General features: G+C 43.2%; 1 protein-coding gene across 3 annotated transcripts in view; it reads right to left on the reverse strand.

The window, feature by feature from the left end:
- FABP6 (fatty acid binding protein 6) overlaps positions 1–12912 on the reverse strand; it is a 56549-nt gene that overhangs the window by 39838 nt on the left and 3799 nt on the right. For 2 of the 3 annotated variants that reach the window (XM_077327234.1, XM_077327235.1), the window contains one exon: positions 12125–12543. The gene's annotated coding sequence lies outside the window, so the exon portion shown is untranslated. Of the gene's footprint in view, positions 1–10642; positions 11402–12124; positions 12544–12912 lie in introns of those variants that run through there. The other variant, XR_013229325.1, reaches the window with a different exon arrangement.

The following is a 12912-nucleotide window of genomic DNA, read 5'->3' on the forward strand; positions in this document are numbered from 1 at the left end:
CTAATGCTGGGAGCGATCGAGGGCAAAAGAAGAAGGGGACGACAGAGAATGAGGTGGCTGGATGGAGTCACTGAAGCAGTAGGTGCAAACTTAAATGGACTCCGGGGAATGGTAGAGGACAGGAAGGCCTGGAGGATCATTGTCCATGGGGTCGCGATGGGTCGGACACGACTTCGCACATAACAACAACAATTTGCAAGTCACTTTGCAGACCAAATCTGGAGGCTTCGTCGTGACCTTCCTTCAACTTTAGACGCAGAAAGTAAACTAGAGGCCCCTTGGCTGTCTTTGCAGAGAACAATGAGTCACTTCAGACGACTCTCACAAACTGAAGTGGACAGGATGCTAGCAGCAACGAGGCCAACCACTTGCCCACTAGACCCATGCCCATCATGGCTCCTAAAAACAACAGACAGAAGAATAGGAGCCCCCCTCCGGGAAATAATTAACCTCTCCCTCTCTACAGGAGAATTCCCGGAGGGTCTAAAAGAGGCAGTGGTATGCCTGTTACTCAAGAAACCATCCCTGGCTGCGCAAGACCCTGACAACTATCACCCTGTTTCGCACTTAGTGTTTCTGGGGAAGTTAGTTGAAAGGGCTGCTGTGGACCAAATATCAGCATTCCTGGAGGAAACTTCAGCCTTTGACCAATTTCAGTCGGGCTTTCAGCCGGGACATGGGGTGGAGACAGCGCTAGTCGCCCTTATGGACGACCTCCAATGCCAGCTAGACCAGGGCGGGTCAGCGCTGCTCATACTATTAGACCTATCGGCAGCGTTTGACACAGTAGACCATGAGCTCCTAGCTCGCCGCCTCGCCGATACCGGAATACGGGGAACGGTCCTCAAATGGCTGAATTCCTTCCTCTGGGGCCGTGGACAGAGGGTAGTGAGAGAGAATATCTAACCAACACTAGCTCACATGTGGAGTCCCACAAGGAGCAGTCCTCTCTCCTATCTTATTTAACATCTTTATGCGCCCTCTGGCTCAGCTGGTGCGGAGGTTTGGGCTGGGTTGCCACCAATATGCGGATGACACCCAGTTCTTCCTCCTGATGGATGACCGCCCTGACTCCCCTCCAGAATCCTTAGTCAGATGTCTGGAAGCAGTGACAAAATGGATCAAGCAGAGTTGCCTGAAGCTCAACCCTACAAAGACAGAGGTCTTTGGTTGGGTAGGAAGGGACCATGGGAGGAAGCGCGTCTGCCCACCCTGGATGGTGTGCTGCTCTCACCAACACACTCCGCCAGGAACCTGGGCGTGATCCTGGATGCTTCCCTTACAATGGAAGCCCAGGTCACAAAGGTAGCGTGGCTGGCATTCTACCACCTCCACCAAGCCAAGCTACTAGCGCCCTACCTGGACCCAGAACACCTAGCCACAGTGATCCATGCAATGGTCACCTCTAGGCTGGACTTCTACAACTCGCTCTACGCAGGCCTACCCTCATCCTTGATCCAGAAACTACAACTGGTACAGAATGCTGCGGCCAGGATTCTCACTAAAACATCATGGAGATCCCACATCCGGCCGGCACTCCAACAACTTGGCTGGCTCCCAGTTGAATTCCAGATTAAGCTTAAGGTTCTGGTAATCACCTTTAAGCCCATACGCGGTTTGGGCCCAGTGTATCTGAGAGACCACCTTCCTGCCTATAACCCCCAAAAGAGTCTCATGCTCTGCCACCTCCAACTGGTTGTGAATCCCTGGCCCCAGAGAAGCACATCGGACCTCAACAAGGGCCAGCGCCTTCTCGGTCCTGGACCCCACCTGGTGGAACGAGCTCCCTGAGGAGATCAGAGCCCTGCCCGAACTTCCACAGGGCCTGCAAGAGGGAGCTCTTCCACCAGGCATTTGCTTGAGGCCGACCAACTCAGAACACCTGCTGGTCCCCCAGACGCCTGCCCAAGACTCTCCCAAAGTTACTGTTAATTGTTATTATATTATAATTGTGGTTTTGTTATCTTTTGATGTTTTTTAAAGTTGTTTTGATGTTATAGTCTACATAATGTTTCATGTAAGTTATAATGTTCTGTGTAAACCGCCCAGAGCTGCAAAGAAATGGGCGGTGCAGAAATCTAAATAAATAAATAAATAAATAAATAAATAAATAAAATATCAAGGTGTAGGATAAAATATTTTAATTAAATAAATATGAGACTGGCTGAAGATACCTTAATGAGGCCATTATAAAGACAGCTTCAAATCTGATCTCTCCGATCCAAGTTCATCTTGCTATCTGCTGGAAGAATACATAACCTTTAATTTCCCACAGGTCAAAAATCCAAAGCTAGACTTCCCTTAAAGCACGAAAACAACCAATGTTGTAGTATCAGTTGCCATTTGGGGCCTTAAAGAAATGCCCTCCATGTCATGACTCCTCCTAAACATGTGCTGCGAAGTGATCTGAAAATGTATCAATTTCTAAATGAAGCCAGATGGATTTCCAAACAAGGAAGGAAGAGCCAGGCCCCAATCTGTTCTATTTATTCAGAATCGCAAGAGAAATTAATGCACCAGAGAATGGGAAGATAATGGAGCAGATATTAAAGGGAGCGATCTGCAAACATCTGGAGGACAATTTGGTGATCCAAGGAAGTCAGCATGGATTTGTCTCCAACAGGTCCTGCCAGACCAACCTAGTTTCCTTTTTTGACCAAGTAACAGGTTTGCTGGATCGGGGAAATTTGGTTGATGTCATTTACTTGGATTTTAGTAAAGCTTTTGACAAGGTTCCCCATGATGTTCTGATGGATAAGTTGAAGGACTGCAATCTGGATTTTCAGATCGTTAGGTGGATAGGGAATTGGTTAGAGAACCGCACTCAAAGAGTTGTTGTCAATGGTGTTTCATCAGACTGGAGAGAGGTGAGTAGCGGGGTACCTCAGGGTTCGGTGCTCGGCCCGGTACTTTTTAACATATTTATTAATGATCTAGATGAGGGGGTGGAGGGACTACTCATCAAGTTTGCAGATGACACCAAATTGGGAGGACTGGCAAATACTCCGGAAGATAGAGACAGAGTTCAACGAGATCTGAACACAATGGAAAAATGGGCAAATGAGAACAAGATGCAATTTAATAAAGATAAGTGTAAAGTTCTGCATCTGGGTCAGAAAAATGAAAAGCATGCCTACTGGATGGGGGATACGCTTCTAGGTAGCACTGTGTGTGAACGAGACTTTGGGGTACTTGTGGATTGTAAACTAAACATGAGCAGGCAGTGTGATGCAGCGGTAAAAAAGGCAAATGCCATTTTGGGCTGTATCAACAGAGGCATCACATCAAAATCACAAGATGTCATAGTCCCATTGTATACGGCACTGGTCAGACCACACCTGGAGTACTGTGTGCAGTTCTGGAAGCCTCACTTCAAGAAGGACATCGATAAAATTGAAAGGGTACAGAGGAGAGCGACGAAGATGATCTGGGGCCAAGGGACCAAGCCCTATGAAGATAGGTTGAGGGACTTGGGAATGTTCAGCCTGGAGAAAAGGAGATTGAGAGGGGACATGATAGCCCTCTTTAAGTATTTGAAAGGTTGTCACTTGGAGGAGGGCAGGATGCTGTTTCTGCTGGCTGCAGAGGAGAGGACACGCAGTAATGGGTTTAAACTTCAAGTACAACGATATAGGCTAGATATCAGGAAAAAGTTTTTCTCAGTCAGAGTCGTTCAGCAGTGGAATAGGCTGCCTAAGGAGGTGGTGAGCGTCCCCTCACTGGAAGTCTTCAAGCAAAGGTTGGATACACACTTTTCTTGGATGCTTTAGGATGCTTAGGGCTAATCCTGCGTTGAGCAGGGGGTTGGACTAGATGGCCTGTATGGCCCCTTCCAACTCTATGATTCTATGATTCTATGATTCTAATAAAGACATTTAGTCCAGAGTGCTTATTTGACATTTGTACCTTATTCTAGCAATCTCTGGTTGTTGTGGAATAAATAAAGGAGTTCAACCTAGTCAGTGTGAAGCCCACAGCACAACTCTGTTTGTGTTCAAACATCGATCTGCAAACATCTGGAGGACAATTTGGTGATCCAAGGAAGTCAGCATGGATTTGTCTCCAACAGGTCCTGTCAGACCAACCTGGTTTCCTTTTTTGACCAAGTGACAGGTTTGCTGGATTGTGGAAATTCGGTTGATGTTGTTTACTTGGATTTTAGTAAAGCTTTTGATAAGGTTCCCCATGATGTTCTGATGGATAAATTGAAGGACTGCAATCTGGATTTTCAGATAGTTAGGTGGATAGGGAATTGGTTAGAGAACCGCACTCAAAGAGTTCTTGTAAATGGTGTTTCATCAGACTGGAGGGAGGTGAGTAGCGGGGTACCTCAGGGCTCGGTCCGGTTCAACGAGCTCTGAACACAATGGAAAAATGGGCAAATGAGAACAAGATGCAATTTAATAAAGATAAGTGTAAAGTTCTGCATCTGGGCCAGAAAAATGAAAAGCATACCTACTGGATGGGGGATACGCTTCTAGGTAACACTGTGTGTGAACGAGATCTTGGGGTACTTGTGGATTGTAAACTAAACATGAGCAGGGAATGTGATGCAGCAGTAAAAAGGCAAATGCCATTTTGGGCTGTATCAACAGGGCCATCACATCAAAATCACTAGATGTCATAGTCCCATTGTATACAGCACTGGTCAGACCACACCTGGAGTACTGTGTGCAGTTCTGGAGGCCTCACTTCAAGAAGGACGTAGATAAAATTGAAAGGGTACAGAGGAGAGCGACAAGGATGATCTGGGGCCAAGAGACCAAGCCCTATGAAGATAAGTTGAGGGACTTGGGAATGTTCAGCCTGGTGAAAAGGAGGTTGAGAAGGGACATGATAGCCCTCTTTAAGTATTTGAAAGGTTGTCATTTGGAGGAGGGCAGGATGCTGTTCCCATTGGCTGCAGAGGAAAGGACACACAGTAATGGGTTTAAACTACAAGTACAACGATATAGGCTAGATATCAGGAAAAATCCTGGTCATAACAATCCTATAGCTATACAGCTTTTAAAATTCAGGATGTTTTCATGTAAGTGGTCAAATATTACAAATGTATTTAAGAATCATTTTGTAGTATTTTCAAAATAAAACATTCATTTTCTGACTACTGTAGCAACTTTAATAGTATGATTAAGCTACAGGCCTTTTTATTTTTAAGTTTAAACTGTTCCTGTAAGTTTTGGAGAGTTCCAGGAAACACAAACTTTTTTCTTGAACTGTTTTTAATTTGCTGGAAGGCTGGCCCAATCTCGCCAGAGCTTGGAAGCTAAGAAGAAACAGCCCCAGTTAGCATCTAGATGGAAGACAAGGCTGCCACCTCTGGGTTGGGAAATATAAGGATGCTTTAGGCTGATCCTGCATTGGATTAGATGGCCTGTATGATTCTACAGTTTTATGAACACCTGAGGGTGGAGCCAGGAGTGGGCGGGATTTGGAGTGAGGAGGGATCTCAGCAGGATATGATGCCAGAGTCCACCCTCCAAAGCAGCCATTTTCTTCAAGGGAACTTGTTGTGTATGTGGACATTCTGCTCAGAACAACAGCATGCAAATGAGGGACCCAAATCCAAACAATGAGAAGGGCCAATGAAGTTCCTTGGCAGGCTAGCTCAAGTATATATAAGTTCTTTCAGTCCTTGTTCCCTCAGTCTCTGTACAGTGTTTCTAGTAGTGCTGTATTGAATAAAGAGCTGATTGTTTCTGGAGAGACTGTGTCCGTCTTGCTGAACCCACAGTCTTAATAGAACTGATCTTGTTCATGTGGAGATCAATAGTGGGAGAACCCTTAATGTCACCTGAAGGTTGGCCGCCCCAATGAAAGACCACCAAAGAAATTCAGGGTTGCTCTGCACAGGCAAACCATGGCAAACTACCTCTGCCTTCAAACTCCTAAGTGGTCAGTATATGTCAGCTTTGACTTGATAGCACTTCACACCCATACAAGGACCTTATCTGACCTGGCTCTTCTGGATAATTAAAACAAAAAGCAAGCCTTGTTACTGTGAGATGTGTTCTAGCCCTCATTCAGAACAATATTCACAAAATATATGAAATGTAATATTGCTGCAAGCACGGATGGGAGAGAAATAACCTAACTAGTGAAGCATTAGGGACAGATTTGAGCTAGAGAGTCCTCAATTCAGGTCTACCACTTAGGTACTGGTCCTAACAACTTGGCAATACTGGTGTACAAAGGGAGACTCATGTACCCAGATACTGCATGTGTGCCAACAGATATTTTAAATGGTTTTAAATATATGAGCTCCAATAAAATGTTTCTATTTTTATAATTGTTTTCATCGCTAACCCTTTTGATTCCCACCAATTTAGCCAGGAAGCTCACAAGTTTAGCAGTGGTTGGATAAGAAGACTGGTCCTCTTGGGGCTGCCAGCACTGGGTTGGGAAATACCTAGAGCAGTGGTCCCCAACCTGCCGCAGTAAGAAGCTTCCCGGGCCGCAAGCTTGCGGCCGGGGAAGTTTTTTACTGCGGGGGGCGGGGAGAGGGAGCCGCGGCCCAGCGCCATGGCCTTCGCGGCCCGGCACCGGGCCGCGGCCCGCAGGTTGGGGACCACTGACCTAGAGACTCTGGGGGTAGAGTCAGTAGTACATCGGATTTGGAGCAGGGAGGGACCTCAGTGGAGTAGAATGCTATGGAGCCTACCCTCCAAAACAGCCATTTTTTCCAGGGGAACTGATCTCTGTTGCCTGGAGATGAGTTGTAATTCCAAGGGATCCTCAGGTCCCACCTGGAGGTTGGCATCCTTAGGTCCTCTCATGGATTAAAACTTGGTTAAATGGCAGAGGATATGAATAAATGGATAGTTCCTTGCAATGGAGGGAAGTAAGCAGTGAAATCCCACAAGGATCAGTACTGGGGCCAGTGCTATTTATCAAAAATAATATTTGGAATTAGAGGTGAGCACCATAACAGCCAAGTTTGCAGATTATTATACTAAATAATTCAGGATGGAGAAAACAAAGGTGGGTTGTGAAGAGCTAAAGGAGGAGTTCTAGAAACTGGATGAGTGGACAACATGGCAAATGAAGTTCAATGTGGGTATGGATAAGGGCATGCATAAGGGGGGGGGGGTGATATCCTAACTTTAAATATACACTGAGTCCAAAATGGCTGAGAGTGAGATTGAACAGAACTTGGAAAAGGATAGAGAGCCTGAGACTTTTCAGTCTATAAAAAGGGATTCCAAAGGGAGACATGATACAGGCATATAAAATTATACACAGAGTAAAGAAAATGGACAAAGGAGGCTTTATCTCCCTCACCTGTAATACTGGAACTTGGGAACACCCAATAAAATTGTTGTGAAATAGGTGCAAGACAGACAAAAGGAAATATTGACTCAATAATTAAAATGTAGAATTCAATGCCTGTGGAAGAGGGATGGGCCACAAGCATATATAGCCTTCAAAGGGGTTTAGACAGATTTTAGTGGCCCCATAGTGACTGAAAATAGCTTCCATTTAAACAAGCAGTGCTGGTAGGCAGCCTCTATGCTATGTTTGTTTGGCCCTGGACAATTGGTTTGGCCAGTGTGTGAAACAGGATGCTAGACTAGATGGACCCTGATCCGATCCAGCAGGATATTATATACTCAGTGGTTGTCCTTGATTAAGTGTCTCACATCCTAATTTAATCTTACAAGCACCATCACAGCATGGAAGCCATCCTGAAATATACCTGGAGAAGACATGATAAACTTTAGATAAAAATTGCTGTTTTATGCTTTTTTATATATATATAAGAACAAGGCATCAAGGTATGGCTAGAGAAAGGAAACAGTTCTGACATAATTTAAATAACTAAGGGGAAAAGAAGGGGGGGACCTAATGGCAATATTGCCTGGGCGGGAAGTAACCTTGCAAATTCTTATTCTTTAAAAAAATGAAGAGGCTTCCTGATCATTTTGGCTATATAGATTAATACGAAATGTTGCTTTCAGCCCATGAAGAGGGCAGTTGTTATGCTAAATGCCAGTGTTATATCAGGATGGATGGCTCACCAGTAGGCCATTACAATCTTTTGTGGCAGAAACAACCACTGAAAAGAATTATCCAGGGCTCAACTTGGACTGAAAGGATTCAATTCATAGTATAAATTGAAAAAATTTGCAATACTTTGCCTTTGGGGGGGGACGTAAACAAGAATTTAGCAAGCTTTAGTAGTCAAAAGAAAGGCTAAGATTTATAGACTTTCAGGAGGTGACTAGTTTAATTTCAGTGCTTATTGATTACAAAGGAGAAAAAATGAAAATAAAAGGGAGCTTGCTGAGCCAAACTGTAGAAGTACAACACTCATTAACTTGGTAGATAAGCACTGAGCCATTCTGATAGGTTCAAAATAGACTCAATATGGATAACTTTCCTTGCAGGTGATGAGAACGCTAATTCTGATCCTAACCACATTCCTGAGGGGCTTGAGCTATTTTTGTTGCCTTGAACCCAATGCATATAATAGGATCTTTTATAAAAGACTTAATTCTAGTCATTGAATGCCTCCATGGTATGGTGTTATCGGATTGAACAAATCAGATCAAGGGATATATGCAAAAATGTTTGATACAGAATGCCACTCTGCTAGCACACCCAACATCTACACTTAGTCTTCCAAGATTATAGTGTGGGACCTTACCTGGATAGCCCAGGTAAGCCTGATCCCATCAGATCTCAGAAGCTAAGGAAGGTCAGTTGTCCCTGGCTAGCACCTGGAAGGAATACCAGGGATATGACATGTGGGCAGGCAATGGCAAACCATCTCCAAAGTCTCTTGCTTGGAAACCAGCCAATCTTAGGATCTTGCTGATTACACACATGCTATATGATATTGATAGTGAGAGTGGACTGGTTAAGAGGTATGCAAATCATTCTACACCAACCATATGGAAATTGTTGGATAGAATAAAATCAGCCTTGCTAGACATGCAGGTGAACAATGCAACTGTACATTAGACTACTTAGTGGGGCTTGCTCCCAGGAAAGAGTTTTCAGGATTGTACTGAAGGTATATAGGATCCCAAAACAATCTCAACCAGCAATCCAATTACTGGAGAATTTTCTACTTGCTATGTTGGTACAAAAACCAAGCATATTTTCTACAAAAGGTATATTTCTTAGTCTTGACATTCAACCTGCCGTGGCTAAATTTGCATGGACAGTGACTAAAATAAGGAAGACCTGGGTGAATCCAGAGCAAAGATAGTGTTACTAGCTGTATTATATTTTAATTTGAAATTGTATTAATGTTTATAGTTTGGAATCTTTTTTTCTATTTTAGCGTTTGTAGAGCAAGCATATTTGTACTGTAATTTGAATGCTGGCCTTGTACTGCATTAATAAACTGAAATAGTTCACAAACATAGAATTTCATATTCATTCTCACATAGGCTGTATATCTCCAGAGGCCAGGTGGATAAACAGGGCCATGGTTGTTGCAGAAAAGACCAGTATTAAGCAACTGGAAATCCTAAATCAGTCTTTCACTTCATATGTGACTGACTCGAGTAGCTGACTTGGCAATGGGGGAAAACACATTACATATTAAAACACAATGGTTATACTACTCTGAAAGACAATTCTCATTATTTTATTTTTGGAGAGCAAACAAAGTGACATCATCTTCTTCTCCTTTTATCTATTTGCCATGGAAGACGTGCTTCCCACTAAAGCTTAGTTTTGTCTGTTTGTACTTGCTGGATCTGTCTTCCTGGAGTTCAGTTATGACACACTGTGTACTTATTAAGTCACACTCAAGTTCCAGCAGGGTCACCTTGTTAGTTGGATGGAGTCAAAACAACATCAGGGGAGTCATGTGGCACCTTAAAAGTATATCAAACCACTTGTGCTGTCATGAACCAGACTCCACTTCATCAGTCTCATATCTCATATTATACACTAAGTTTAGAAACATTAAATTCACTGAAGATGCCTGATTGTGAGAATGATGCATGCTACCGCAAATGCCTTAGCTGGATAGGGGGAAATGCCTTAAAAGTACATAAATAAATAAAAGCAGCAGAGAAACAATAAACATTATACTGTTAACAGAATAATAATGCCCTCTTAACTCCTAGCCCTGTGTCTAAATGCAGACTAGGGCTAAGGTCAGCATATCACCCCCACCCCCAACCTGCATCACAAAGGTGGGAAGCACTGTATCTTGGTATACACAATTTCCTATGATGGATTCATATGTTTTCATTACTACAGGTTTTCACACAGGAAGGAGACCTGATCTCTCTACTTTTTATTATATAGGCAGGGATGCTAGCCTCTAGGTGGGGCCTCGGGGATTCCCCTGGAATTGCAGCTCATCTCCAGGCTACAGAGATCAGTTCTCAGGAAAAAATGGATGCTTTGGAAGCTGGACTCTATGGCATTGTACCTCACTGAGGTCCATGTCCTCCCCAGGCTCCATCCCCAAATCTCCAGGTGTTTTCCATCCGAGATATGGCAACTGTACCCCCCCATCCCCTGGGTTACCTGGTGAACCTATATGTAGGGTAGTGTGAATATCTGTCCATCATGTACAATGTCTTAATGTAATGCTGTTTTGTGAGTACTATGATATTAAAAAGGGGGGGCAGACACCTTCAAAGAATGCAAAAACAAAGCACACAAGAACAAGATATAAAAAAATATATGTGTATTGTGAATGACCAAGTGAAAACACCACCTGAGCAAATGTTACAAGCATATAGTAGTAACCAGTATTAAATATAACAATAGTAGGGGTGCAGATACACAGAAAAAGACAGTATAGTTATAGATTCAGTTGGTGTTTTCAATTTGGAGTTTCTAATACACCCCTTTATCTATCCATAGTTTCTATCCCTTTTCATACTTGTATACTTTGTTGTTGCATGGCATAAGAACTAATCTCTTTCTCGACAGCTAGACGAACCATTTTGCCTCTGACTAAGCAGCCTGAGGCAGCATGTGGTCATTACTTAATATGCTGTTGGGCCTCTATATTGTCTCTCTTACATGTAGAGATTGCACTCAAAGCCAGCATGGTACAGTGGTTAAGAGTACTTTGGAGAACTAGATTTGATTCCCCACTCCTCCTCCACTTGCAGCCAGCTGGGTGACCTTTGCCTGTAACAGTTCTCTTAGAGCTTTCTCAGCCCCACCAACTTCACAGGGCGTCTGTTGTGTGGCAAGGAAGAGAAAGGTGTTTGTAAGATGCTTTGGGATTTCTTCAGGTAGTGAAAAGTGGAGTACAAAACCCCCAGCTCTTCATCTTCTCTTCTGTATGGATTTTGACCCCACAAGTTCTTTCATTGAGTATGTAAAACAGCCCTTGGAATTAAGTTGTGAGCTCTGATAGTTGTCACTGGTGGTCAGTCCCTCATTTAATACTGGTGCCTCCTCACAGACTGCAGTTGCGCTAGGAAAACAATACAATAGTTTCTATAGTACCAAGAGCGTACACTTGCGATTTACAGATTAACATAAGCTAAACAAGACATGCTCCTTCTCCAAGTGTAGAATCTGAATTTCAACCCTGGGTGAAGAAAAACTAAAGAGAGCAAAAAGGAATGGGATGGGAAGAACAGAAACTATAATTTAAAAAAACAACAACATGAGAGGAATGGCAGCCTGAAGAACAAAAAGGGATGCTTAGGAGCCAATGCAGGATCAAGAACAGTTTTAGCTGTGACCTATTTTAGTTTCTTAGTAACATCGAATCTGGATCCTTCTAGAAATGTAGATCAATTTTCAAAACTGTACACCTTGCCGCTTCAGACATTGTTGGCTTGAGGCTGATTCATGCACAAAGGGGACTATTTTAAGCAACTGCTAAGATTTTTTTGCAGCAACTCCCAGAATAGGTTTATTTATATTTATTTTCCTCTACTTCTGTCTCATGCCAACCTTTATATATGGAAGACACATACCTTGTGTAAAGCCTTGGTTTCATTCTATAGGCAGCAAGTTTTATTGATTTGTGGTTCACACTACTGTATAGACCAGAGTTTACATCATAATTGCAGGAGATATTGCAATAAGATTCTGCTAAACATAGATTCAACCCAGCCATGCACAGGTGAGCATGCTGGTCCCAAGGCCGGGCAAATGGGGAGGATTAAGGAAAGATCTGGCAACCTACCTTGTAAAAAAATTGCCAAGAAAATCCTGTGGTACAGCTTTCAAATGATTTTGATATTGTGTCCAATGATGAGCCCCTCAGGCCAGAAGGTACCCAACAAGTGACTGGGGAGCATCTGCAGCAAGTAGCCCTGGATTTTATGACGTGCCTGGGGCAAATCCAGCAGGAACCCCAGGTGCTGATGCTGCCAATGGTGAAAGCAAAGGTCTGCGCTTTACGAAGATGCACCAAATAGCAACTTGGAATGTTAGAGGGCTGATTCAAGGAAAACTGGAAACTGTCAAGAGAGAAATCGTCAGGTTGAACATTGACCTCCTTGGCATCAGTGAATGACACTGAACAGATGATGGTTTCTTTCAATCGGAGGGTTTTTCCATCTACTATTCAGAACACCATAAGAAGGAACAGCATGGATTTCACTGAAAGCAAAAAAACCAAATTATTGAGCAGTGGAAAGTGTTTTGACAATCAATGACTGAATCATGACAATTCAAATTTATGCCAAGCCAATAAATATCACAGCTGTCCAAGTACACACTGATGCAACAGCGGTGGAAATTGAAGACTTCTATACCACCATTCAAGACACTTTAAAACAAGTACCCAAGAAAGATGTAATTTACATAAAGGGTGACTTTAATGCAAAAGTTGGCACACAAGCAGAGAGAGACATTACTGGCAACTTCAGACTTAGAGAAAGGAATGATGCAGGTGATTGTTTGGCACAATTTTGTCATGAAAATTAGTTTTACATCATCAACACTTGGTTCAAACAGCATAAACATCAC

Source organism: Paroedura picta, chromosome 3 (genome assembly GCF_049243985.1).
Source record: "Paroedura picta isolate Pp20150507F chromosome 3, Ppicta_v3.0, whole genome shotgun sequence".
In the NCBI taxonomy this organism is placed as follows: domain Eukaryota; kingdom Metazoa; phylum Chordata; class Lepidosauria; order Squamata; family Gekkonidae; genus Paroedura; species Paroedura picta.